The sequence below is a fragment of the Lissotriton helveticus genome, chromosome 1_1, assembly GCF_964261635.1.
Source record: "Lissotriton helveticus chromosome 1_1, aLisHel1.1, whole genome shotgun sequence".
Taxonomy (NCBI): Eukaryota; Metazoa; Chordata; class Amphibia; order Caudata; family Salamandridae; genus Lissotriton; species Lissotriton helveticus.
The window spans coordinates 227,919,463-227,946,603 of record NC_136057.1 but is presented as its reverse complement, the minus strand read 5'-3'; positions in this window follow the sequence as shown (position 1 = coordinate 227,946,603).

Below are 27,141 nucleotides of genomic sequence, written 5' to 3'. Positions count from 1 at the left end.
GTCCTAGGATGCATGTTTCCAGTCCAGGGAGGACCTGGCTTGGCACTTCGGGTTGGACTGTTCGCATGAGGCACAGGGTCAAGACTGATTTGCATATGGCCAGGTCTAAACTGGAGTTGCATGGTGAGCAAAAGAATGATGGATTTAACCCAGATCTCTTGACTGGGAGTGAATGTTTTGATGTGTTCTGCATTCCGTATATCAGTTGTGTGTCTTTTGCTTTCTAACTTTTACTGCACCAGGTATGCCAAGTCATGGGTCCCAGGCTCGCTGTGCCACTGGATTCAAGCTATCCTATCTGATGAGGGATGAAACCCGAGGCCGGTCCTTGGATTCTTTTTTCCGGTCCAGGTGGGACCTGGCTTGGCAGTTCCGGCTGGACTGTTCCCATGAAGCACAAGGTCTAGACTGATTTGCATAGGGCCAGGTCTAAACTGGGGTGGCATGGTGAGCAAAGGAATGATGGATTCCAACCAGATCTCTTGAATGGGGGTGAATGTCTTTATTTGTTCTGCATTCCGTCCATCAATTGTGTGTCTTTTAATTTCTCGCCCTTAGTGCACCGGGTATGCCCAGATATGGGTTCCTGACTAGCTGTGGCACGGGATTCGAGCTATCCTGTGAGATGAGGGGTGAAACCCTGAGGTCGGTCCTAGGATGCTTTTTGCAGGTCCAGTGAGGACCTGGCATGGGAGCTTGGACTGAACTGTTCCCATGAGGCAAAACTGATTTGCATATGGCCAGGTTTAAAGCTGTGGTGGCATGCTGAGCAAAAGAATTATGGATTTAACCGGGATCTCTTGACTGGGGGTGAATGTTTTGATTTGTTCTGCATTCCGTCCATCAATGGTGTGTCTTTTGCTTTCCCACTCTTAGTGTGCCCTTTATGCCCGGACATTGGTCCCGGGCTCGCTGTGCCACTGGATTCAAGCTGTTCTGGCTGATTAGGGGCGAAACCCCAAGTCCAGTCCTAGGATGCTTGTTTCTGGTCCATGGAGGACGTGGCTTGGCAGTTCAGACTGGACTGTTCCCATGAGGCAGAGGGTCAAGACTGATTTGCATATGGCCATGTCTAAACTGGGGTGGCATAGTGAGCAAAAGAATGATGGATTTATCCCAGATCTCCTAACTGGGGTGAAGGTTTTGATTTGTTCTGAATTCCGTCCATCATTTGTGTGTCTTTTGCTTTCTCGTCTGTGTTAAGGCACCTCCTAAAACTACAAAAAATAAGAAATACAATAAGTAAATAGATTGGGCACACTCAATACCTGACTAGTGGATCAATGAAATGTTAAAGAACTTTATGCTAAGAAGGCTCTTAAATGCTATAAAGAATATACAAAATTCAGACATTGTTCTAAGTCAAAGTGGGTAGCAAAATCAAGAAAGAAATGGACAGTTTTCTGGCTCACCCTCAAAATTGAGGGTTTTGTACATTGCTTTAACATATGAAATTATAGAAAGCAAATCAGAACACATGAAAAAACAAACGTCACATTGCCTTAACACCCAAGCACTGCTAACCCACTACATGAACAATTATTACATCTCAGCTTCATTGCGTGCGGCAGAGTTTGCAAAGAAAAAAGGTGGGCAGGGGGAAAAGCAAGATGAGTGATAGAGATGACTTTCTTTTTAAGCAAGATGGTGAACACATTAAAACGTGGCCTATTTAACATATGTAATAAAACCACAATTTTGCACAACATAAAAACTTTGTTCTAAATAATAGCACTTCACCAGTGTATAAAATCAAGTGTAAAAATGTATCCTGCACGTTAATAATGCAAAAATAAATACATTTGTAAAAATCTCTCAAAAATCCCCCTGTGATTATATTATAATCACTAAACACACACAATTGATGAAAGCTAAACTAATCAGGAATTACAACTCATTCTTAGTTCACTTTCTGTTACTTTCTGGTTGACTCCTCCAACAGCCTATAACACAATCCTAGGCATTTTTGATTTCAATTTCTTCTTTTGTCTCATGCTAATAATTTTTTCATCCTTACACCCATATTTTTTAAACAATCACCCAGTAAATGGAGACAAGAGAAACAAGACAAATGCATAAATCATTATTAAAGGGGTTAAAATATGTCTCAATGTTCCCCCTCACAGATTATCAATAGACTCATCAACTGTTTGAAATTGGGTTACTGGTTGACTGGGGTGTGAGCCCTGGTCAGCAGTAACCACAATTAACTTGTGCTCATACCACAGGCTTAAATTAGTGTAAAGAATTTGTGCAACACTTCAAACTGTTAAACAGTGAAAATGCTACACAAAAATATCCCACACCAGGTTAGAAAAAAGCGCCTAAATAAAAAAATAAAACAAGACTGTTAGATTTGGGGGTCTCTAGTTGGCACAGGTAGGTACTTGTGACAAATAGGGACCCTTGCCTCTAGTCAGGGTAAGGGGGTACACTCCTAAAATAACCCCTGCTCACCCCCTTGGTAGCTTGGACCGAGCAAACACGCTTATCTCGGGGGCAGTGTGTAAAGCATTTGTGACCACATACAGTAACCCAGTGACAACACTACAAATGGACACCACACAAGGTTTTATATAAAAAATAGGTATACTTTATATAGATTTAGCACAAGACTATAAACAACAAAAATACACAATACTGTTACTTTAAGATGGTAGTTGTAGCTTAGTTCAGTTCAGTTCTTAAGATGCGACACTTTGCGTCAACGTACCTTACAATGCGTTGCGCTTCCATAACAAGTAATGTTGCAATGATGGGAATGCGACAAAGTTCAGGTGCAAAGAAATAAGGACGTGAAGATCTTCCAGATGCGGCACGCTTCTCCAGGGATGCGAGAAGTTCTCTGTTCGATGCGTGGAATGCAGTGGCGACACCCTTGTTCAGCGATGCGACGGCAACAGTTTCAGCTGCAACACTCTTCTCCCACGTTTGCGTGAAGCTTCCGCACGATGCGACAACCACAGCGGAGACATCCTTATTCAGAAATGCGACTGCAACAGCCCTGACGGCGGCGTGCTTCTCCGGGGATGCGAGGCGCTTTCCTCAATGCGGTGCAATACGACAGTTCCATCGGTGACACCCTTGTTCAGAAGTGCGATGGCAGCAACAGAGACCGTGACACGCTTCTTCTTCGTTACGAGACACTTCTGTCGATGCGGAGCAATACGACAGCTCCAGCGGCGACACCTGTGTTCAGAAGTGTGACGGCAGGCAGCAGCGACGGCAACACGCTTCCTCTTTGTTGCGAGACGCTTCTCTTGATGCGTTGCAGTGCGACAACTCCAGCGGCGACACCCTTGTTCAGAAGTGTGACGGCAGAAGCAGCGACACCCTTCTTCTTTGTTGAGTCGCGCTTCCAGCTCCTTGCGAGATGCAGTACCTCAGAAGGCCCAATACAGCAGCAGGCACTTCCAAAATAACTCTGGGGAGCTGGGGGTTGTAGTCTTTTGTCCCTGAGACTTCAGCAGGAGGCAAGCTCTTTTCCAAGCCCTTGGAGATCCTTCACAAGTTGAAAGTAAAGCACACCAAGTTCTTTCTCCTCTCTTTGGCAGTCATGCATCCCCTAAGCAGCACTTCAGCTTAGGAATAGTCTCTCCTCAGTTTCTTCACGTTCCTCTCCTCAGCAGAGGTTTCTTCTTGTAGTCCAAAAGTGATCTAATCTCTTGGGATCAGGGTCCCAATATTTATACCCCAAAATCCTTTGTTCTTTGAGGGGAAAGGGGCCTTTGTCTAGTACACACCAGTTGTAGAGCACTCAGTTTACAAGACTCCTTCTTTCCTTTCACAGTGCAGGGCAGAAACATCAGACACCCCACAGGAGGTGGAGCCAGCATTGTGGAAGGCAAGCACAGCAGTGGAGCACTTTGTTTACAGGATTCCTTCTCCTCTTTCAGTGTGCAGGGCAGAGACATCAGACACACCACAGGAGGTGGAGCCAGCATTGTGGAGGGAAGGCACAGCCCTATTCACGTCCCAGGTGCAACTCCTCCCTCCCATCTAGAAGCAGATCTCTCTATTCACCACTGGGCTGACCCATCCTGTCTCCTGGAATCCCACAGCCCTGTCACTCACAAACTCCAGACCGAGGAATACACAACCTAGCAGAGGCAGGCTTGAAAGGTTAGGCAAGAAAATACCTACTTTCTAAAAGTGGTATTTTCAAACACAGAATGTTAAAACCAACCTCACTAAAAGATGTATTTTATCATTCTGAGTTCAGGCATACTAAACACAAATGTCTACCATGTTCTCTGAGTCAGTTAGGATTATAAAAATGTAATAATCTAACTGCCCATTCTAGCCTATGGAGAACAGGTAGCCTTGCAAAAGTGAAAAACGAAAGTGGCTGTAATTCACTATTCCTTGTTTTAATGACTTGTATATTGAGTAAACTTTGAAGACCACTGTCCGGCTGGACATGTCACTTGCAATATAGATTGATTCTGTCTATATTTATTCCTCTCGTATTGATTGTATGTTTGGGACTATTGTTGCATGTACAAGGTATGTTCCCCGAGGTCCCTGCTGACTTATTTGGGGCCCCTTGTTGTTGATAAATTAAACTTTGCGCAATCGGTTGATTGCAAGGGCCTTTGCCTTACTTCCACTTCTCCCAAGTGGTCTCTCGCCCCCCACCCTGGTACAAACAGCTGTGTACACTTTGGCTTCCTTCACTGTCTGTCTTCTGTAATGTCTGATTCAGCCCCTCTTTATTCAATTGAATACATAAATAAAATCTGTGCAGGCCCCTCCTTATTTGATGTTCAAGACGAACCTACTGTAACTGGTAATACCAGCCTCTCGGAGGATCTTGAAAAACAAAAGAAAAAACATGCCCGTTTAGAATTAATGACGCTAATGTTGACCCAATATTTGAAATCTAATACCATTCCCCTTGGTTTACAAGTGAGAATTATCCCTGGGGTATTTACCGACAACCCCAAATACATTACTGGGTTCAGTAGCATTGGCACTACTTGTTCCAGGCACTGGCTAGTGCTTGGGATAGAAACTGCGGTTGAGGAACTCAAAAAATTGGATGATATTATTAAAGATCTTGAGAAACAGATCCTTGATGATAAAACGATTGCTGACGCAAAGTCCTTGTTAGATAAAATTGATAAAACTGTGGTGGAATTCCATCGTATTGAGCAAAACAAAAAATCTAATAAAGTGAAGAAAGATATTAAATTCTTCTCACTTGAACGTACCTACCCTTATCTACAGAAAGATTTCTATGCAAACCGCAACTTCAACCCTCATCAACAAACCCCCAGACCGTGGGGTCGTTTCGATAGAAGAAATACGGTGGTGGGTTTCACAGATTCCTCAGCAGAATCCTCTGATAGTTCTGATCCTGGGGAGGGTCAAAGCGGTCAGGCACGTAACCAGACCCATTTTTTAGCCAGAGGCAACTCCGAACCTCCAAAGAGAGGAAGGGTAAAACAACAACAGAGATGGCACAACCCTCCGGGGGAACGCCCGACCAGACACAAATTCTACCAATGGTAAGCCCTGACTCCGCCTCTGACCTCATTCCTATCTTCAATATTTCAGGACATAATCTTTCAACTCATGAATCATCCCTTCTGCGGAAAAGATTATCATTTGTCCCGGCCACCTACCCCAATTTCCTGGACCTCCAGTCCGAGCTGATGGCCTTTTTCCGTAAACTGAGACTACGCTCTTACTTTCAGCTTAATCCTTCTGAGCCCAAAACTGTTGTTACACCCTTCAGACCTCCTTCCACCTTTTCGCCCACCTCCAACATGATCCCGAGGGAGATTATTACTTTGAGAAAGTTATCCTTAAAGAGATTGCGGCCATTGAAAAATCACATCTCTTCATACCATTTAATATTTCGCTTGAAGAGAAAATTGCCATCACCACCCTGAAAAACAATAATGAGCTGATTATTAAGCCAGCCGATAAGGGCGGCGGAATTGTACTACAGGATGTCTGCAATTATAAAGAGGAGCTGCAACGTCAAGTCTCAAACACCGACCACTATTGCAGACTCCCCTGTAACCCCACCAAAGAAATACAGACTCTGATCAGACTCCTTACAACCGAAGCGCTGTCTGATGGCATCATTAGCAAACATGAATATGACTTCCTCAATATCACCAACCCCAGAATCCCGGTTATTTATACATTGCCCAAAATCCACAAAAGACTTGAAAACCCTCCAGGTAGACCGATAGTGTCTGGCTGTGGGTCAGTTCTGGAACCACTGGGTCACGACGTCAATTATTTTCTCAAGGACTTTGTGCCAGTAACTCAATGCTACATCAGAGATAGCATGCATATGATTAATCTCATTGAAAACCATCCATACGATCCCGGTAATGAGACTCTATGTACACTTGACGTGGAGTCTCTTTACACTAACATACCCCAGAGAGACTCCCTACTTGTCATGGAGAACATACTTAACACCCGACCGAGACCCCAAAGGGTACCCACCCTGTTCATTGTACAACTTTTAGAAATTTGTCTCACCCAGAACTTTTTCATGTATGACTCGCAATACTATCAGCAAGTGCGGGGTACATCCATGGGCGCTATTTTTGCCCCAACTCTGGCGATCCTCTATATGGACTGGCTAGAGACTAACACCATCTTGCCCCCCAGCAACCCATTCCATCAAGGGTTGCAGGCATGGAAGCGCTACATAGACGATATTTTTCTGATCTGGGGTGGTTCAGTAGATGAGCTCCATGGACTCCTGCATTGGCTTAACAATAATTGCAATGGCCTTACATTTACCCTAACCCACAATAAGCAGAAAATGTTGTTTCTAGACCTTAATATCCAACACCAAAATGGCACTTTATATACCTCATTATTCCGTAAACCTACGGAAAGAAATACCCTGCTGAGCTATGACAGCTGTCACCCCAGGGCCCTGAGGGATAGCTTGCCATATTCACAATTCCTCAGACTCAGGAGAAATTGCTTCAAAAAGGAAGATTACTCCTGTGAGGCAAATATTCTCTTTGAGAAACTTAGAGCGAGAGGCTATCCGAGGCGTCTTGTAAAAAACTCTATGAAAAGAGCCTGGTACTGCCCCCGTGAAACACTCCTCGAGCCAAAACCAAAACAACCTTCTGACAAATTGGTATGTGTAACCACATTTTCTCCAATTTCAAATCGTGTCAAGCAGTGCATAAAAAAGAACTGGCACATACTGAACTCAGGTCCATTGAATTGGGATACTCCCCTTTTTGCATTTAGGAAGAATAAAAATCTCAAAGACCAGCTAGTAAGGGCTGCATTACCTTCAGCAAAAAATATCACACTTCAAGATCACTGGCAACTACCACCCCTCCGAGGCCATTCTAAATGTGGTACCTGTGTTGTATGCGATTACTCATTAGATGGTAAGGATTTTGTATATAAAGATGTAAGAAATGTTTTGAAAACTTTCACCAATTGCAATAGCTGCAACATCATTTATGCCATTTTTTGTCCTTGCAACTTGATATATGTGGGTCAGACAAAACAAAAAATCAAGCTCAGGATTTCCCAACACCGGAGCCGTATCCGCTGCAAAACTCCCAATGCTCCACTTGTTGAACATTTTATGGACAAGGGACACACTGAAACTGACCTTCGTTGGACGGTGGTCACTCAGGTCATCGTTCCACCCAGGGGTGGTGACCTTACTCGCTTACTAAACCGGGAAGAGCTCAAATGGATTTTGAAAACTGACAGCTTTAATTTGGGACTCAATCTGCAGGATGAATGGACTGCTCTAATTTAGTTTGGGCACTGAATCCGTTCTGTCATTTTATGTAATTCTCTGTGTACTGTTTGTTTTACATTGTCACATGCAATCCACCAAGGTACTCCATTTCGAGCTTAAACACTCTGCCAAGATGGCCGTCGAGTAATTCCCACCTTTATTTCTATGCCCCAGATCGGCCCTTTTTTACACTTTGTATATTCAGCACTCCGCTCTCCCGAGATGGCCGCCGAGTATCGTCCTCTGTTTATTTTTATGCCTCTGCTCGTCACAATGTTCCGGTCTATCAGCACCTTCTATATTAAGAAGTCACTCTCCACACCGAGCATGCCTGGAAAGACACACGCCGACCGACTCACCCGGTAAGATTATCCCGCCTGTACCCTCCTCACTCAATGCCCCCGCCTTAATGCTTCCAGCTTATTCGCTGACACTGTGGGTTTCCTTTTAGGTTCCCCAGGCTCCGACAGACATTATCACGGTCCACGGATTCACCCGCTCGATTGTGGTAAGGATTAGAGTCTTCTCTCTGGAGACTGTTGTAAATATCCTCCTCCTCACTCACGCCCCTAATTGTGGTATTCTTTCCCCGTTTAGAGCGTTTCCACTGCCGAATATTCTTCACTACCTTCCTAACTGCCTGACACGATTGGGTTCACTGGTAAGCTGGACCCTTCCGGCACGAACCTTGTCCCATAGGCTCCTCAATGTATTGAATTGATGTGAATCTAGGAACTAGCATGCCCGCCCGTACCACCTTGTTGGCTCAATCGGTTTTATCCACCTGACCGCAATTTAGTGCCGCTTTCACCACTTATCATGCATGGAAGTTTATGTCTGTTGATTGTTGAAACTAGCATGCCCGCCCGTGCCTTCCCCGCTGGCTCACTTGTTTATATCAACCTGGCCGCAATTCAATGCCACAAGTCACATCTGATCATGAACGGTAATTTAACGTCTTGGCGATTCCAGAAACTAGCATGTCCGTTCGTACCACCATGCGGTTCCACTTTTTACCCACCTGACTGGAACCCATTGCCATACTTGATTGTGCATGCAATTTTACGCTCTAGCACCTGGACACATGATGCCGGCATGTTCAACTGCGCCACCCCGGTACTGCACTTATTCTGAATACCACCAGACTTGGAGTTTAGTGCATCACTTATCACTACAAGTCACTTGTTGTTGTTAACGCTTGCAGGCTCTGTATCTAAAAGTATGTATTTCCTTCCTCCCTTTCTAGGCAATTAGAGGCTAATTATTGTTAAGGCTTTCATTGAAATGTCCTGATGATGGTCCCCGTGATTTACTAGGGGGTCCGAAACGCCGTCGACCAATTTAGCACCTATATACTAAACGTGATTACAATGTGATGTAATGGTGCTATGCTTGAAAACTCTGTACAACTGTATTTATGACAGAAACGTCCTTTTGCCTTAATAGCCCTTCTTCGCTCTGTATATTCACCCTCTGTACCCGTTCTGTTAGTGCTGGGCACAGGCTTGTGTACCACACTGGTTGAATTGTGGAAGGTATTCCTTGTTTTAATGACTTGTATATTGAGTAAACTTTGAAGACCACTGTCCGGCTGGACATGTCACTCGCAATATAGATTGATTCTGTCTATATTTATTCCTCTCATATTGATTGTATGTTTGGGACTATTGTTGCATGTACAAAGTACTTCACTATTAGGACATGCCACACACACCAGGGCATGTCGAAGGTTTAGGGACTGGCAAGTGGGTGCACTTGCCCAGTCAGCATGACAGTACCAGACTGCACGCAGGCTCTGCAATGGCAGACCTTGGACACATTTTACAAGTCTGCTCCTGTGGGTGGTACAACCAGTGCTGCCAGCCCATCAGCATTTGGTTTACAAGCCCTGGGTACTCCTGGTGCACTGTACTAGGGTCTGACAAGTAAACCAAATAGTCAATCATGGAATCACCAATGAATACATTCATGTACAGTGGGGAGCACTTGCACTGTGGCACTGGACAGCAGTGGCACAGTGCCCAACGCATCTATCACCAGCTAAAACACATGAGGCAAGAGCAAAAATAGAAGGGAGACCCACGCCAATGGTGCCAGGTCTAACAAAGACCAAAACAGGAAATATTCAATCAGGAGAACTGGAGTTATACATTTTTGAAGAATAATCTTTTAAGTTGCACCTGCAATGGACAAGGCACCAACCGTGACTTTCTATTCACTCTGTACCAGGTCAAAGTCAAAAGTTCAGGCCGGCCGCGATGAAGCGTGAGTTGGATGCAGTCTCAGATTAGTCCAGCTGAAATGTAACCATCTCAAGTTTTGTGCCAAGAGTCCCATTCAAGTTGGAGAGGGTCTTGAGGACCAAGGACATTGTCACAGGCTGCAGTCAGCATTGAAAGAAGCAGAGTCAGGGTGCTGTGGATTGGCTGAAGCTTTGTGTTGAAGGTCCCACATCAGCTGTCAATGATGCTGTGTGAACAGACAGGCAAGTTATGCGGTGCGAAAGGGCCTGTTCCTTGTTGTGAAGAGCCCAAAAGATAGATTTCAAGATCTTGGGGAGCGCCACCAAGAGTCCAGGACCTGAGAGACACCTCCTGGGGGTCAGGAACCCACTGAAGACAGGTACAGGAGCTATTGGAGAACATTTATGTCACTGAAGCTCCGATCAGAAGGCCAGTCGAGAAGCCCTTCGAATTACTGTGGGATCCTGGGAGAAAGATGAAGTTGCACGTCCAGTTCTTCGTCCCCGGGCCAGAGGGCAGCAGAACAGTACAGCAGGGCAGCAATTCCTTCAGAGCAGCAGGCTAGCAGAGGGGCAGTCCTTGTAGCAGCACAGCAGCCATTCTTCCTGGCAGAATATCCACAGGTTCGGTAGTGTAGTAAAGAGTTTGTGTCTAAGGTCCTTCCTTTATACACAGTTGTACCTTTGAAGTAGGGAGAAGCTTCTAGAGACATGCCTTTGACATACACGGATGCCCTTTCTTCGCTGCCCTGGCTCCAGACTAACTATAAGGGGTATGTGGAGACAGGACACAGCCTATTCAAGTGTAAGTTTAGCTGTGCACAGCTCCCCTCCCATCTTGCCAGTGATGGCCCATCCCAGCACACCTAAACTCCATATTAATTGTGGCTATCTGGGAGGAATGCACAAAGCCCAAGTGTCATGCGAAACTTAAAAGTACAGGTCTTACTTTTTAAACACATTGCACCCAGCCCTCTGGGCTATCCCGGGCCTACTCTAGGAGTGACCTATATATGCGAACGAATGTTTGGGACTGGCAAAATGTTTATTTTGCCAGCTCGAAATGGCAGTGTACACATAGGCTCTGAAAAAGCAGGCCTGAGACACGTTTACCAGGCTACTTAATTGGGTGGCACAATCATGCTGCAGGCCCACAAGTGGAATTTATTTTATAGGCCCGAGCATATGTAGAGCCACGTTATAGGGACTAACAAGTAAATTAAATATGTATATTGAGTATAAGCCAATGTTACCATGTTTCAGGGATAGAGCACAAACATGTAAAGCCAACAAAAATGAATTCAGCAATAATGGAGGAGTGAAGGCAAAAAGTCTGGGGATGAACCTTCAGAAAGGGCTCAGTCCAATACCAACCTTTAAAAAACCCTTTTCTGTTTCTCTAACCTAGGAACCTACTGTTTACCACACACCATGCTCTACTAAATCTTGAGCTTGAGGAGACTTATTAGTAAGGCTCTATACAAATATATTAATAACCCTACTGTAATCTGGTATGAAGGTGCAGCACACTTTTACCTTCAATACCTTGCAAACACTGCCTACCTACACAAGAAGGATATCTAATACTAAGCGGTTTTGCATATTGATGGACCATATTTTAATTGGTCCAGAGTTAATTAAAGTTAGGCCTCTATCTATTATGATCTGTCCAAATCCATGTGTCATACTTTCAAACTAACTCTCCCCTCCATTCCACTCCTATGATGAAATGTAGGAAACACTCAAGCAAGACAACATGATCCATCTCAATGGTGTGGCAAAGTAGAATGGGCAGTCTTATCACACACATAATATATTCCTCTCAGAATTAGTGCTTCACCAATGAGAAAGTCACCATTTACAAGATAACTTTTATATAGGGGTGGAAAGTAAACTCTGCTCCTCCGGTGGAGTTCACAAAGTTTTGCCCACTTTCGCACTCCACTTGGCAGAGTTTTTTCTCATGAACCATTCACAAACAGTAAGTAGGGGAAGGCAGAACTTGTGGAGTTTCACTCCATGGAGCTAAACACCATGAGATTCTGCGGAGTTCTGCAAGAAGCAGAGTTGTGGTACGTCACATTGCTGGTGCTGGTTTCTATTGCCAGGAGCTCATCCTGTGCTGTAAAATCGGCGCAAACGGCACCAAATGGTGTGCAAGAGGGTGCTGCTTCTTTCCGCCACTTGAGTAGATTTTCTACTCGAGCAGCAGCTTTATTACTGTGAGTGACAGCTTTCTCAATGTGAGCAGTAGCAACCTGCCACAACCGCCTGCTTTGAGAAATCTTGCGGGGAGTCAGTCTGGTACTTTGTTATGTGCCCGGTTTAGGCCCATGTAACAAAGCTGCTCATTTTCTTACCATGTCTGCATTTTTGGCACAATAACATTATTACTGTGACCTGTTTTACATATTCGAGTGCATGACAATGTTGGATTCGTTTCTATGAAACTACTTTCTTTACATATCTGGCTTCCCACAACATTACATTGATGCCTCGCACACTGAGTACAAACCCTTTAAGCAAGGTGTACAAATATCATTTTATCTTCATTCACTGGGAGACTGGGCTATCTGCATATCCATAACGCTGCTAATCTATATGCGCATCACAAGGATGCTTTTCATTATAAAAAATAAGCATCTCAGGGGATTAGAAGAGGAGGCAATTCAGCTGACACCAAGGGTCCCTACATGCTGAGAGTTCACCACGCAGAGTTCTGACATCTCTATGAGGGGCATCCAGTTTGTGACCAAGATGGGGTCCTACATTCTTTCCCACTAGGTAATATGGTTGGACAATCCTGTTGGGGGATTCTTGCATCAACATCTGAAAGCATAATACACATACACAGAGTAGGGATTGTATAGTAAGAGTACACCTAATTACTACCTGAGCACTGTGGTGGAATTGTATCTGCTATTTACTCTTTTGGCGCTTGTAATCTCTTTCTTCTGCTTCTCTCTACTGATTATTACAGCATATGTATATTATACAATATAAATATATTGAAAATATCCCACTGTGTATTCTCTGTATAATTCTCTATGAACAAGAATAAATGAGTGACTGAGCGAAAAACGTTCTAGATCACTTACCACGATCCCTGGAGGATAAGGGTTGTCATGCTCAGTTGTTTCCAGAAACCATTCACACCCTGTTTGGGTTACAGGGGCTTGTGGTGGCACTGTGAGTTAGCTGGTCTCTAGGCCAACATATACTGCGGGGGTTCCCGGAATCAACCTGGGCACCTCCCTCAAAGTTCTATGGATTAGTGTGAACTACATGAAAGCTTGATTTTGTCACTTACACTTGCCTACTGACTGTTGGAGAGCTGATCAAGAGGAAACCTCCACCAAACGGTGGTTCTGAATATCCACTCTCCAGCTGAAGCATGGAGTGACCAAAATAGTATGCAAAATCTGCTGGAGGAGCAGGGTGTACTGCCCACGCCTAACAGTGAGTTGGCAATTGTAAAAATCAACTAGACTGTGGCGAGCTGCATGGTGCTGTTCACACTGATTTTACGGCATGGTGCAAGTTCCTTGTACTAAAAATGAACGGGAGATGTGCAAAGTACCACGACTCGTCACCTCAAGTAGCTCCAAAGAAGCTCGCTGAGCTTTTGAGTAACTCTGCAGAACTCCATGGAGTGAAACTCAATGCGGTCAACCCACCCTACCTTTATCACACTCACTTTTTCCCATGCATTCAACTTTTCCAATTGTTGTAAGTTCAAAACGCAGAATACACATTTTCTCTCATGTTCCATTACTTAACCTTGGATGCAAATTTGACAATCTAAGGGGCATATTACCAACGTTAAGCGATATTTATCGCTAACCATGATTAGCAACGAATTTTGTACCGCTAAGCATCGTCAGAAATTATCGCAGATAAACCTTGCTATTATCAAGGTTTATCGCAAATGCGATAAAAAACGGCCGCAATGCATGAATATCGCTGAAAAGTCAGCAATATTCATGCAATACCGAGCTAATGCTCTTAGCCATGTTATCCACCTCCCATTGGATAACATGGCTAAGAACTGCTCAGGGCAGGTGTTAGTTTTTGGAGATATTCGCGCTTAGCGCGAATATCTCCAAAAGTTGGTAATAGGAGATAGCGATGTTAGCGACTGTTTCCAGTCGCTAACATCTTGGCACGCCCACTTTGCATGTCATTAGTGATAAATATCACTGACATGCAAAGTGGGGCCCAAGATGGTCGCTATCTCCTACTAGCGGTCGCTAACTGGTGTTAGCGACAGTTAGGTAATAGGGAGATAATTTTATCTCCGCTTTCTTGGCTTTTAAAGCCAAAAAAGCGGAGATAAACCCCCTTGATAATATGCCCCTAAATTCTTCCTCAGCCTAATCTTCTCTCTTATCTTTCTTTCTTTCGTTTCTCATAATTCTAACTTTCCTCTCATTGCATTCTTTAATAAACTCACACTTGTCATTACTCAAATCACATACAGACCCCTGGTTAATATTTCTAATGTTGAGCTTAATTTGTGCAATTGTATTCACAAATGTATGGTCTTTACGGGAATAGGTGTGGTGCATCGGCCAGGGCAGCTGACTCCAGAACACGGGTGCTTACGGTTGGATGCCCTGCACCAACGGCTGGTTATCCCAGCACCTTGTGACTCTGAGCAATAGCTTGCTTAATCTTCATGACAGAACCCCACGCAGGGACACCTCTCCAGAGGTTGCTGTGTGCTTCACAAATGCTGTAATTTCATTTTCAGGCCCTTATTCACTCGTTCATCTTCAGAAATTGGTAGAAAAATACCCTAATGCATATCTTAAAAACTTTGTTCCAAAATAAACAGTACTATACCACTTTCTTAACTATGCACAAGAATATAAACTTATAAACATTTCTCACAGCTGAACAGGAGGGGTCAGCCAAGTGACTCAACTACCAGGCCACTGTTTGAGCCATGGCTCCCCTGAGGTGCGACAAATGGGAAAGGTCACCATTGGTGCACCAATCTGCGGGCAGGAAGACCAGACTTCACCTTGGTGCACTGTATGCTAGCAATGAGATGTGTCATAGAGAGAGGAAATAGTGAGTGCTATTCTGGGGGAGGTGAGAGCAAACTCATTCCCAGTGAGACTTGAGCTGTAGTGGGAGGCTTGACCCCTATGTATACATATCACTGGCCCACTCACAGCTTTGATTGTGGGATTTGGATAACTAAGCATAGAAGCCAACCTCCCAAAGACAAAATATATCTAGGCTCCCTGGCCTAGTTACAGTTCCTAACAATTCTGGAACCAAGCACTGTAGCACACATCACACAGATGTGAGCTAATAGGGCCTGAGTAGAAGACATTTCTCTGTTATCACTTTCCCCTGACCCACAGCAACTGGACCCCACTTCTGTGCTTCCATAAAGCTTCAATAGCCCTCAAGGAGCCAATAGATCAACCTGGCCTCTCCTCCACCACACTGGTACTTCTTGCATGACCAGCTGCATGTGCTACCCTCCACATGACAAGGGGAAAGCGTGCCGGGGCAAAATAAGACTGACCCTAGCTTTGATGTAAAGAGGAGTCATCAGGAAGGGTGTGAGTAAGAAGATGACTAGTCAATCCAAGATAATCACGTAATCGAATTGTCCATGTCATCCTTGTTCATTAGCGGTGAGAAGCCTATCACTCTGAGCTGTTCACAGGCTTTGTTCGCTACTCCAATTCAATTCAATCTATCTTGAGGATTTTAAATTTGCTGTTCAGATGAGTTCATCTGGTATCCAGGCTGACGTCAGTCCCACTTCAATGCTGGCCATGGCCTTTGAGGTTGTCAACCATCTTGAACATGATCTTCAACTCTTTGTTACCAACAGTATTTTTACAATCTGTCTTGAAGCAGGCAAAATGTTTACCTCTCTTTCAGAAGCCTTTCGCTGACCCCAATGTGTTGTCCAATTTTAGACCTATATCACTTCTCCAAGCACCATCCAAACTGCTTGAAACGTTGATAAATGAGCAGCTCTCATACTATGTAGAAACGTATAGGCTACATCATTCAAGCGAATTGGGTTTTCCCCGGAAGCATAGCATGGAGATGGCATGGCAAGAAGTGTCAGAATATATCAAACTTGCACTGGATCAAAGTGCGAGATCAGTGCTGATTTACTTGTTCTTTTGTAAAATTTTGATATGGTATCTCATGAGACGCTCCTGTCAAAATGACTTTCTGACATAGGGGTTGGGAGCTGGGACATTGATTGGATCAAATCTTTCTTGGGGACTAGAAGACATACAGGTTGGTTGGGCCCTTTTATCTCATGCATTAAGCCCTACTCTTTTGGAGTGCTATAGGACTCTTCTGACAGCCTGATGCTATTCATCATCTATACGGCTCAGCTGGAACCATTGGTTAAATCTCATGGATTTAAGGATGTGTCCTATGCAGATTATACCTAGCTACTTCTCTCTTTTGAGAATTAGTGTGAAGCCGTAGCTGCTCCCTTTCAAGCCTATCTCTAAGTGGTCTTTGACAGATTGCACTCCAGTAATTTGATGTGCGACACAGACAAGGCAGAGATTCTACTGTTTAGGTCTTTTCAGCCCAATTGGTGGCAGAGTTGCTGAGCTGGTACTGCAATCCCTCTTCCTCTCTCTTCTTCTAAGCAAGCTTGTAAACAGCTCTCTCTTGAACTCCGTACCTTAAACTCTGACCTGCTTTTTAGAAAGAATCTCAAAACCTAGCTGTTCACCTCAGGCTATATGCTGTTATTACAGTACTGTTATTCCTTAGCTTTGGGTCACTCTGAACAGTAGCCGCCCAATCTTCAAATCACCTATTCCTTCATTCATCCATTCATCGATTCGTTCATTCGTTCATTCATTCATTCATTCATTCAATTAAAAGCAAGGAAAGATCGATAACCATATTAAGGTGGTAGCACCCCTTTTGGAAAAACTGCAGGAGGCTAGGGAGAGGAAAGAGCTACCCACTCTGACACTGCCACAATCCTACATGAAAAACAACCCTCAAAAGAGGACCTAGAAATTGCAGAAGTAAGCTCTGAAGAAATTCAGATTTAACAAGATCTTCAGAATACTTCTGAGAGGGTATCTAATGCAGAACAATGGAACTTAGAGATGGAGATACTGTCAAAGAGTTTAAAGAAATCGTGACTTGACTGACTACCTTTCCCAAAGATTTAGGGCTATTATATAGCTCAGTGGCTGTTCCCTTATTCTGCCAGGGCACCAGAGTAAATACCTCCATCGCCCTGTGGAGGTCATTAAGAAAGCATTGGCAAGAACGGCCATCACACCGATTCATGTTGATGCAATCCGCTGTTTGGTGCAGGACAGCATCAGCATGACTCAATCCTATACCAAACAGTATTATTTTTTGAAAAATTCTACACAGAAAAAGGGTTGAGGCAATAGGAAATGCACCTGCTTTCACCTGTGGCTTGAAAGTAGTGGGGATGGTGCTTGAGAATCCAAGGAACACAACCCTTTCTATTCCTTCAAGGGCAGAGCCCAAAGATTGCAATGAGCGATAAGGAATCAGCACCCATCCAAAAAGTATTTTCTTAAATGATTTCAAAGGTCCATAACATAAGCCAAAGTATATAGTCTTGTAAAAATAAGTCCGGATTTCAATGAAGTTTGCTTTTTCAAAGTTCTTTATTGTATTGATACAAAGTCAGGAAAAAATCCAAGATCACATGTGGATTCTCTTCTTAGCCGACGCGTTTCGTCTCACACAATGAGACTTCTTCAGGGCTCAAGTATTGGGTGATAGTCAACAGCCAAACACCTTGGTTATGTTTCTTAAATGCTGCAAGATAGACTAAGTTCTTTATATCGTGGTGAAAAATTCGCAAGATTGTAACTCTTACAGGTTCAACTATCCCTGTCTCTAGTCTGTTTCAGCCTGTGATTGCTGTTTTTTCGTGCTTGGTCCTGTTATACAGAGAAAGGCATGGTCGCCAGCTCGGAGATGCTGCCCTTTGTGTGATGCGTTACTCTGAGCTGGCGACCATGCCTTTCTCTGTATAACAGGACCAAGCTGTTGACAATCACCCAATACTTGAGCCCTGAAGAAGTCTCATTGTGTGAGACGAAACGCGTCGGCTAAGAAGAGAATCCACATGTGATCTTGGATTTTTTCCTGACTTAGTATTATTTTTTGATTTTCAAAAAGAAAATCGCAAAAGGGAAATTCCTTTTAGATAACAAACAAGGTAATGCTCTTGTTGACATGGGAGTCATTTCACATGACAGAGGGAACAAAATTATCTTCCTTCACCAGCAGGGTTTACCTGTCAGTGAAAAATAGTAGTTCAAGAACGGAGGGTGATAGGAAGCGATGTTATGCGCATAATGCGAAGAGGGTACAGGCGATGGCCGGTAGACATGCTGTGTCCACGGGAGAAACCGATCTCCGTATATGCTGCAATGTGATGCAGGCATCAGAGGGGATCCGTTTTTTCTAACCCGTTTTTTAGCTAACGCGATGTGTGGAATGTGCAAGGCGTTTTCGGGGTAATTTGAGCATTGCACAGTTGTGCTTTTTGCCTATTGCTTGTGACTCTGTGTAGTCTTGGTAACCGGGAGGGAAAATAGAGTGGGTCATGTTATATTCCCTCTCCGCCTTTCATCCACACACCGGGTACAATGTAGTTACAAGTGAATAATGGCTTGAATGATTAACATATGTTAATATACGACATAAGTAAGGTGCTTTGTCTCTCCCACCTCCATAGCATTCGTAAAGGGAGAAGTGAACAGTCGACTAGTCGCGATTTGTTCTATCATCGTGCTTTTAAAATACAACCTCATTCTGTCTGGCTGGTAGGAGCACCTATGGCCTGCTGAGGGTAATTATCAGAGAGTCAATTGTGTGTGAGAGTAAGACTCGGACTAGATGTTGTATGTTAACCACATTGGTGCGGATTTTATGTATTTACAGTTGCGAAGACATGTGGGTCCACCTGCAGTGGCTTTAATATATATGACGCCCTGATGAAATTGCCTACAAGTTCCCTAGGCAATGAAACATGTCGGCAAGTACAAGTATGAATGGTTGAATAGGTGATAACCATCTCTACTTGTTTTCCTTTTATTATTCCACACACAACACAAGAAATTGAATAAAAGTAGTGTGTCTGTGTTGTGTCATGAGAATTTTAAGGTGTTGATTGACACTATTTTGGTTCTTTTCTCTGTTCACTGCACTTTGTTTTGCACAAATCTTTGTGCAACTGGACACTATTTTCTATTCTAGCTTGATGGTACCGATGATGACAACAGGGCAGTCCTGACGAGTACCAGTGAGGTCCCCGCTTGGTGGTGCGCCCGTGAGGTGCCATCTCGCTTTCACCCACTTTTTTCGGCTTATCACTATATTATTTTTCGTCACGAGAGTAAGTGTGGTATGATTGGTCTCGCAACTGTATTTTACTACTATTTGAGAATCAGGCAATTGTTTGAATTAAGCACAAACCCCAGATATTTTGGCTACCCCAATTAACGATGTAACAAGGGGAGTTATGTTTGCTAAGGAATAGCAACAAACGAAATATTTCAAAAAGAAGGTTGAATTTTGTACATGTGCTTCCACAGTCTAGGTCTTTGTGTTTTTGCAGTGAAAAATAGTAAACAAATGGCTACATATCCCCCATCCTGATTTTACGGGTGGACATGGAGCCAAATCTTTAATGGCCCTTACTCAGACAGACTGTCGGAGAGGTTTGGCTATGGCGCTGATGCAATAGTCACCGCTGTAACCAAACTGAAGGGTCGCCTTTATTTAAATCAGGCAGTATATATACTCTGTTCTTTGTGAATGGAGTGTACATACCAGTAATATTTAAATAAGGCCCTTAGTTGAGGATACAGTAAATTCATTGTGTTGCAACAATCTCTGATTCATTGGTTTTCCAGAAGAAGAAGAGGGCAGAGACATGACGGGATTCTAGCAACATGGCTTGCATCAACAAAACCTGCTGAAAAATTCTTAAATTGCTTTGTCATTGAACGGGGACGTTGGGCACCGGCAGGAAAGTGGATCACCAGTGCCACCTGTTTTATAAAAAACCTAAGTGCACTCCAATCTGTTGGAGTCCAGAAGCTTGGACCCCAGCATTAGAGAGATACAACAGAGATGAATCAATAGTTCCAATTGTAAGACCAAAGAAGCAAAGGACACCTCGTGGGCAAAGAATAAGAGTCAACAGTAGGGGGAGGGGACAAGAACTCTGAACTACACATCTTTGGCACAGACAAATAGAGGGGAAAGTAATTCAGACCGAGCATTGGTGGAATAATAACACAAAGAGATTCATCATATATATATATATACATATATATATATATATATATATATATATATATATATATATATATATATATATATATATATATATATATATATATATATATATATATATATATATATATATATATATATGGATGAGGTGCATAGACCAAGCTTGGATGATTGTTTGACTTAAACAATAAGCCTCAATCATCGCCAACACTCAAACATGCACTGGGGCAAACAGACCTGATATGACCAGCAGATCTGATGATGCACTAAGGAGGATAATACAATAATTGGCTAGCAGAGGCAGAGAATGAAGTGCCCACTCACCCTCTCCTTCTATCTTTTCCCTTTTCCCCCTATTTTTCACCTCTCCAGAATACCTCTTTATCCACTCCTACCAATACCCCTCAACCCTTTTTTACCTTCCACTCTGATCTCCCGGCCCCCTTCAGTACACCACCAGCAGGTGGAGGAGGTTATCGAAGGTGGCGAGGTGATGGACTAGAAAGAAAATTCTTAAATTGCTAGTTTGTTGTAATATTATCGTTGAGGGCAGCATGACAAGGCCACTTACCTTTCCTACATTGGCACAAACACAGTTCTTGGTTGTAATCTGTTTTAATAATAACCTGCACAACATGGACCTGGAATGTTAATGGCCTGGTCAGCAAAATTAAGAAATGGTTGGTGGCACAATAAATACGTATGCATAAGCAAGACTATTTCCTGCTTCAAGAAACCCACATACTGGGAAAATAAATGATTTCCTTTTTTTCACAATTGCTTTGTAGGTGTAGAGGCACATTGGGCACATCACAATAATTGGTTAATTATTGTCTATGCCCAACACAGGCTGAAGCATATGGTCACCTACAAAAAAGGCAACCTACTCCTAAAGGCTGATGTTCTACTCAATGTAATTGGTGGAGATTTTAATGATGTTGGGCTACCTGAAATTGATGGGATGGTCACACACAAGACAACCCTAACAGACACAGCACCTGTAACACAGTTCATTTTGTGCTACTACAATTTGGGCTATGAGTCTCCTCGATATCTGGAGACTGATGAACCATAATGATAGGCAATATTCATTCTTTTACAGCTCCCACAAGGTGATCATCAGATTGAATTATATCTTTGTACCAACAGGAGAGACAGGAGTGAAATTTCTGGTTAAAGGAATACCGGATCATTCTGCATTGTTCTTAGCTATGGTTGGGTCCAGTAGAAACTCGATGTGTGGAAATTAAAAGGTGTTACCAGAACTCAGAATAAATACTAAAATGCATTTTACTCAACCCCCTTTTTCATTGCACTAACAATAGAATCTCTTTCCTTTTAGGTCAGGTCATAAAAGGAAGTGACAGGGTTTCAAATTATTGTTAATTATGATGAGGAAAAGAATTTTCTATGTGCGGATAACATTCTGCTATACGTTGTATGACTCTAAGCATCTAACCCTAAAATATTCCATATGTTTGGGGAATATGAAGCATACTCCAGGTGTAAAATATATTGCTGAAAGTCTACCCTCTACAAATGAAGACCTGGAAGTGGACCTACCTCCAGGAATTGCGATTGCTACAGATGGGATATGTTTAACGGCACACACACAACTGCCCCTAGCATATAATATTAAACGTATATTACAATAATTTTAGGAAGGTGTGCAATAATGGAGATGCCTCCCACTCACATAAATGAGTAAAGCTATTATCACTTTTCTGAAATTACTATACACCATGCAAAACACACCCTGTCCTATCCCTGAATTACAATGTGAAAGGATAGACAGAAATCTGAACTCCCTACTGGTGAATCGTGGCACCACTAGAATTACACTTAAAGTCCGATTTAGGAATCGAGGGAATGGAGGGATAGTACTCCTATACCTTAGGGCATAATAATGGTTTTCTCAGATCATGAATATCAGTGACTGTTGTTCCAAGTGAAAAGTTCAGACTAGAGATGTCAATGTTAATTAGACCATCCCACCTTCCCTATATACATGGTGGGAAGGGAAGGCACTACTTTTGTTAGCATTGAAAACAGTATGCACTGTGTAGGACACTAAGAAAATCTAGAACCAAGACTTCAGGGCAGAACTGGAAATAGGAAATAGAAGAGCTCAGCTAATTAGAGATGAGGAATTAACCAGTGAGATGGTAATTTTTAGGAAGGGGCCACATGCCTTTTGAGGGAAGACTGAGATGAATTGAAGGCGAATTGAGAGCGCCGTACTGATGAAATGAAAACAGTGCAGTATGGAAGTGCTTCCTTATTTAGGCTGAACTGAGAGGAAGAAGCCAGAATGATGAGTATATTCGAGTTGGCTGAATGACTGTAGATGGAAGAGCTTTGTGTGTGGGCATGAGGACCTCAGCTCACACGTTTCTATGGAGATAAACTGAGTATTGAGCATCACTCATCTCAATCTTGTAGATTAGTACTTATGTAGGTTAAATTGCAGAGAAAGAAGCCATCATGCAAGGATTGCTTGCCCTCATGAGTGACCGTAGATGGATGATCTTGCTGGTTAGGCCCCTAGTTCATGCTTTCTCAAAGAGATCATCTGAGCGTTGAACAGCTCTTAGTTCGAACTTGCAGTGTAATCCTTTACTGCAGAGTTTGGGTACATATAGAAGTTGATGTTTGTTGATGTAGGTGACAGAATGTTGAAAAAGAAGAGGGGGCACTGTGAAGAAACTCCAGTCAGGTAACCATCTTGTAAAGGACTTTGGGGAATATTACCAAGGGCCATTATCGCCGCCTTAGCGGGACTTTTTTCCGCTAAAGCGGCGATAATTGTATCGCCCTATTACCTAGCTGTCGCTAACACCAGTTAGCGACAGCTATTAGGAGATAACGATCATCTTGGGGCCCACTTTGCATGTCAGCGATATTTATCGCTAATGACATGCAAAGTGGGCGTGCCAAGATGTTAGCGACTGGAAACAGACGCAAATATCGCTAACTCCAATTATCAACAAAGCCTTACTTTTGGAAATATTCGCGCTAAGCGCGAATATCTCCAAAAGCTAACGCCTGCCCAGAGCAGTTCTTAGCCATGTTATCCAATGGAAGGTGGATAACATGGGTAAGAGCATTGTCACGATAATGCATGAATATCGCTGATTTTTCAGCGATATTCATGCATTTCACAGGATTTTTACCGCTTTTGAGATAAACCTTGATAATATCAAGGTATCTCAGCGGTAAAAATCGTCGGAGCGCGGCGATATAAGTTTAGCCGCTAACCATGCATAGCGATAATTATCGCTATTGCTTGGTAATATGCCCCTTTGTTGGATGCAAAGAGGCAATAGGAAATGTGAAAGTGTATGTAGCAAAGAAGGGTGGAAGTAGTAAGCAAAGCTAAAATATGTCAAGTAGCAGTTGGCATGCTTTTTGTATGGAGTGCAAAGTTGAATGTGAAGTAAACATTTCCTGATGTATTTCTCACGATTGTTCGAAAACTGCCAAATTATTGTCACAAAATGAATCTGAAATAAAATTTGGTTCTGTTGAAACATAACATTCATTGGGGTTTGATTTAACTAAGGTAACATTTAAGGAATATGTTGAGGTACAAGGCATTTAGGAAATAGTTGATGAAATTGACTTGCCTATGTGGATTTCTGAGGGTGAACTACATGCAGCAGGGATAGCACATTGAAGATATGCACTGGTTTGAACAGTTTGATCAGTGATATTATTGTGCATGTGCTACCGTTGCCAATATCAATGAGTTGCTGATGCCGGTGTGCGCATGAAGCTGGTTTGAAGACCAGCATACTACCATAGAGATCTACATATAGGGGTCAGAATCCCTAATGGATTTATAACCGTAGAGGACTGGTTCCATAATAAGAGGATGCATTTTCAAATGAGATTAGCTTTCTTGTTGCTTCAGTGAACCAGGAAGTTGTCATTGCTGTATCCAGAATTATATTTTACTATTTACATGTACAAGCATTATTACAAGTGAATGAACAGTTAAAAAACAATGGTCTGGGCTTGAATAAATAGAAATGCAAAATATTCATAAACCAAGAAGACTATGTGGTAGATTACGATGTCGGTTGGAAAGCATTCCGACCAAATGGGTCTCGTAATGGTTTCTGACCAAATGGAATTCATGGAGCACGACCGACTGATAATGATGGTTCCAGATAACCTTCAGTCGGACTCCCATTGACTTCAATTGGAGCCATTGTTCTGACAGAATATACAGGCTTGCATTGAAGTCATGGATGGCTGGGGAAAATCGTGATTCCTGTGTCGGGCACCCCATGATGCCTGCCACACTGTGCATGGTCTGAAAGGGTGGTCCCTTGAGTACCTCCACGGGCCACATTCGGAAGGCTCTGGGTGAAGGGGGGCCTGACACAGGCCCAAGGTCAGATTCAGACAGCTGATCCATGTCGCATCAACTGATTTTGGAAAGGCAGTCAGGAACACGGTCTGTAAACTACTTGTACAAGTAGGCTTCAAACGACTCGAAAAACTCCAAACCCTTTCAGAACATTGTAATTGGTTGTACAAAAAGATTTCCAAATCGGTCGGAAATACGGGTTCTGAATCGGATTCGGCAGACCCGAATTTTATTCGGAGCCTTTCCGAACAACATCGTAATCAACCTCTAATTGGGGCATACCATTTCACAAGAAGGTGTCAGATGAAAAGTAAGTATGGGTGAAATTTGCGAATTTACGCGAAAGCGAATACGCGGTCCGCGAAATCCGCACATTTTGATGTTTTTGCGTGTTCGCGGGGCTTTTTGCGTGTTCGTGGGGCTTTTTGCGTGTTCGCGGGGCTTTTTGCATGTTCGCGGGATTTTTTCAGCACGGCTACCGCGAGGGCTAGTTGCATGCTCGAGTTGTGCAATTGCATGTTCGCGTCCATTTTTGCGTGCTCGCGGAAAAAAAGTCTTGCGAGCCAGCAAAAAAATCCGCAAGCTTGCGAATTGCGAATTTTTTGACAAAATCGAGCGATTCGCGGAACGCGAATTTGTCAAAAATTCTGAAAATTCCGCGAGCGGAACGGATTTTACGCCCATGCTTAATGAAAAGTCATAGCCAGTTTGTGGGCCTTTTAAAAGCTCTGAGGAAGCTTTTGAAAAAAGGAGCAGTTTGGTCACAGCCAATGGAACAACAGTAGAGATGAATATTGTAAATGCACCTATTGCTCCTGTTACAGTATCATGGCAGTAGAAACGTCCATAGGGTAGAGTATACTATATCTGGAATGTTCAGTTTGCTTTATGGTGGTTCACACAAACAGAAATGCAGTGTTAACCTATGTTTCTCGTGGTGGTGCGGGCTGTGCATAATTTCTGTTGGTACACTGACAGAATATCGACCAAAAAAATATAGATTTAAAAAAAATGTTTTGAAGAAAATGTAGGATAGAAAAATATGGACTCCCTATACTTAAACAGGTAAGTACAAACATATTTTAAAAATATATAGTTTACAATGTTATGGTTGTATTAAATTTGGGGGTGTGGCCGAGCCTTCGACCAAGATGACCACTCGGTGTTGAAGCTCCGGCGTTCAGAGCCCTATAAGCATCAGGAATCTCCTTCACTTGGCGTTTCCCCTTGAGTTCAGCGGTCGTGGCTGCTCCGGAGGACCATTTGCGGGCCTGAGCTGAAAGAACTTCCTGACTGATGCCCCCGCAATGCTCCTGGAACGGGGTGCAGGTGTGAGTGGAGGCACACAGTGACTCGGTCTACCTCGGAGGGATGTATGACGTTTCAACTCATGCTTTTACAATGCATGCCATTACGACGCAGGTTTTACAACGCAAGTCGTTACAACGACTTGCGTTGGGGGGCGCTGGATAGGGAATAGTTTAATTTACTATTTCAACTCCAGTCCCCGTGAATAGTAGGAAAGGTGTTGGATAGTAATTAAACTATTCCTAGCCTAGAGAGCCCCCCAGCGCAATGCCTTGTAATAACTTGCGTTGTGAAAGTTGCATCGTAATGGTAGTGGGTTATAAAAGTTGCGTTGTAAAGGATGTTCCTCGCCTCGGAGGCCCAGTGGTGGGAGGGTTCACGAGCAAGCCTGAGGCCTGAACAGCCGGGCTCCGCCGGGTCCCCTGCTGCCCCACTCTACGCCTCTCCCTACCGCTGCAGTGCTGATGCCACTGTGTGGGGACATGACGGACGGCATCCACACACGGACATGGGCCGGGTGAGTGCCAGGAGCGAGGCACGCAATGCCGGCGGCCTTACCCATGAATTCAAGGCCTGTCCTCGATGCCTGGACTAGTGCCGATCCGTGTCTACCTCTGCGACCCCTCGCCTCATCGCTTCTGCCAGCGCTCCCGCCCACAAATGTGACAGTAGCGGGTGTGAACAGAAAATCTGTGCATCTGAGACCCGTCCTGTGGAGGGTCCGGTGGCAGTGATGTAGTGCTTGTGGGGGCATTATATGCGGCGCACTGTCGGGACTAGGACTGCTGCCTGATCAGATAAGTGGAGCTGCTGCATCTTTTGGTGGCTGCGGAGGGCCCCGTGCCTGACACATGCGGTGGTTCCTTCTCTCTGCCTGCAGCTGTGGGCCCTAGATACGGCATGAGCCTGGGGTCACAGGGCAATGATTATTTGGATGCTCGACAGAGGTGGGGCTCTGTGCTACCTCCGGAGTGTCCATATGGCTGAGCAAAAGTTTGCAGAGTCCAGGCCCACTACTGCCCGGGTGGTGTGTTCATTTCAATCTGCCTTTCTTTCCATGCATGTGGCTTTGGGCCCTGGTGACGGCCTGGGCCTGTGAGCCTTAGGTTTTGGCTGTTTTGCAACTCATCGAGGGTGGGGCATTGAACTGCCACCTGA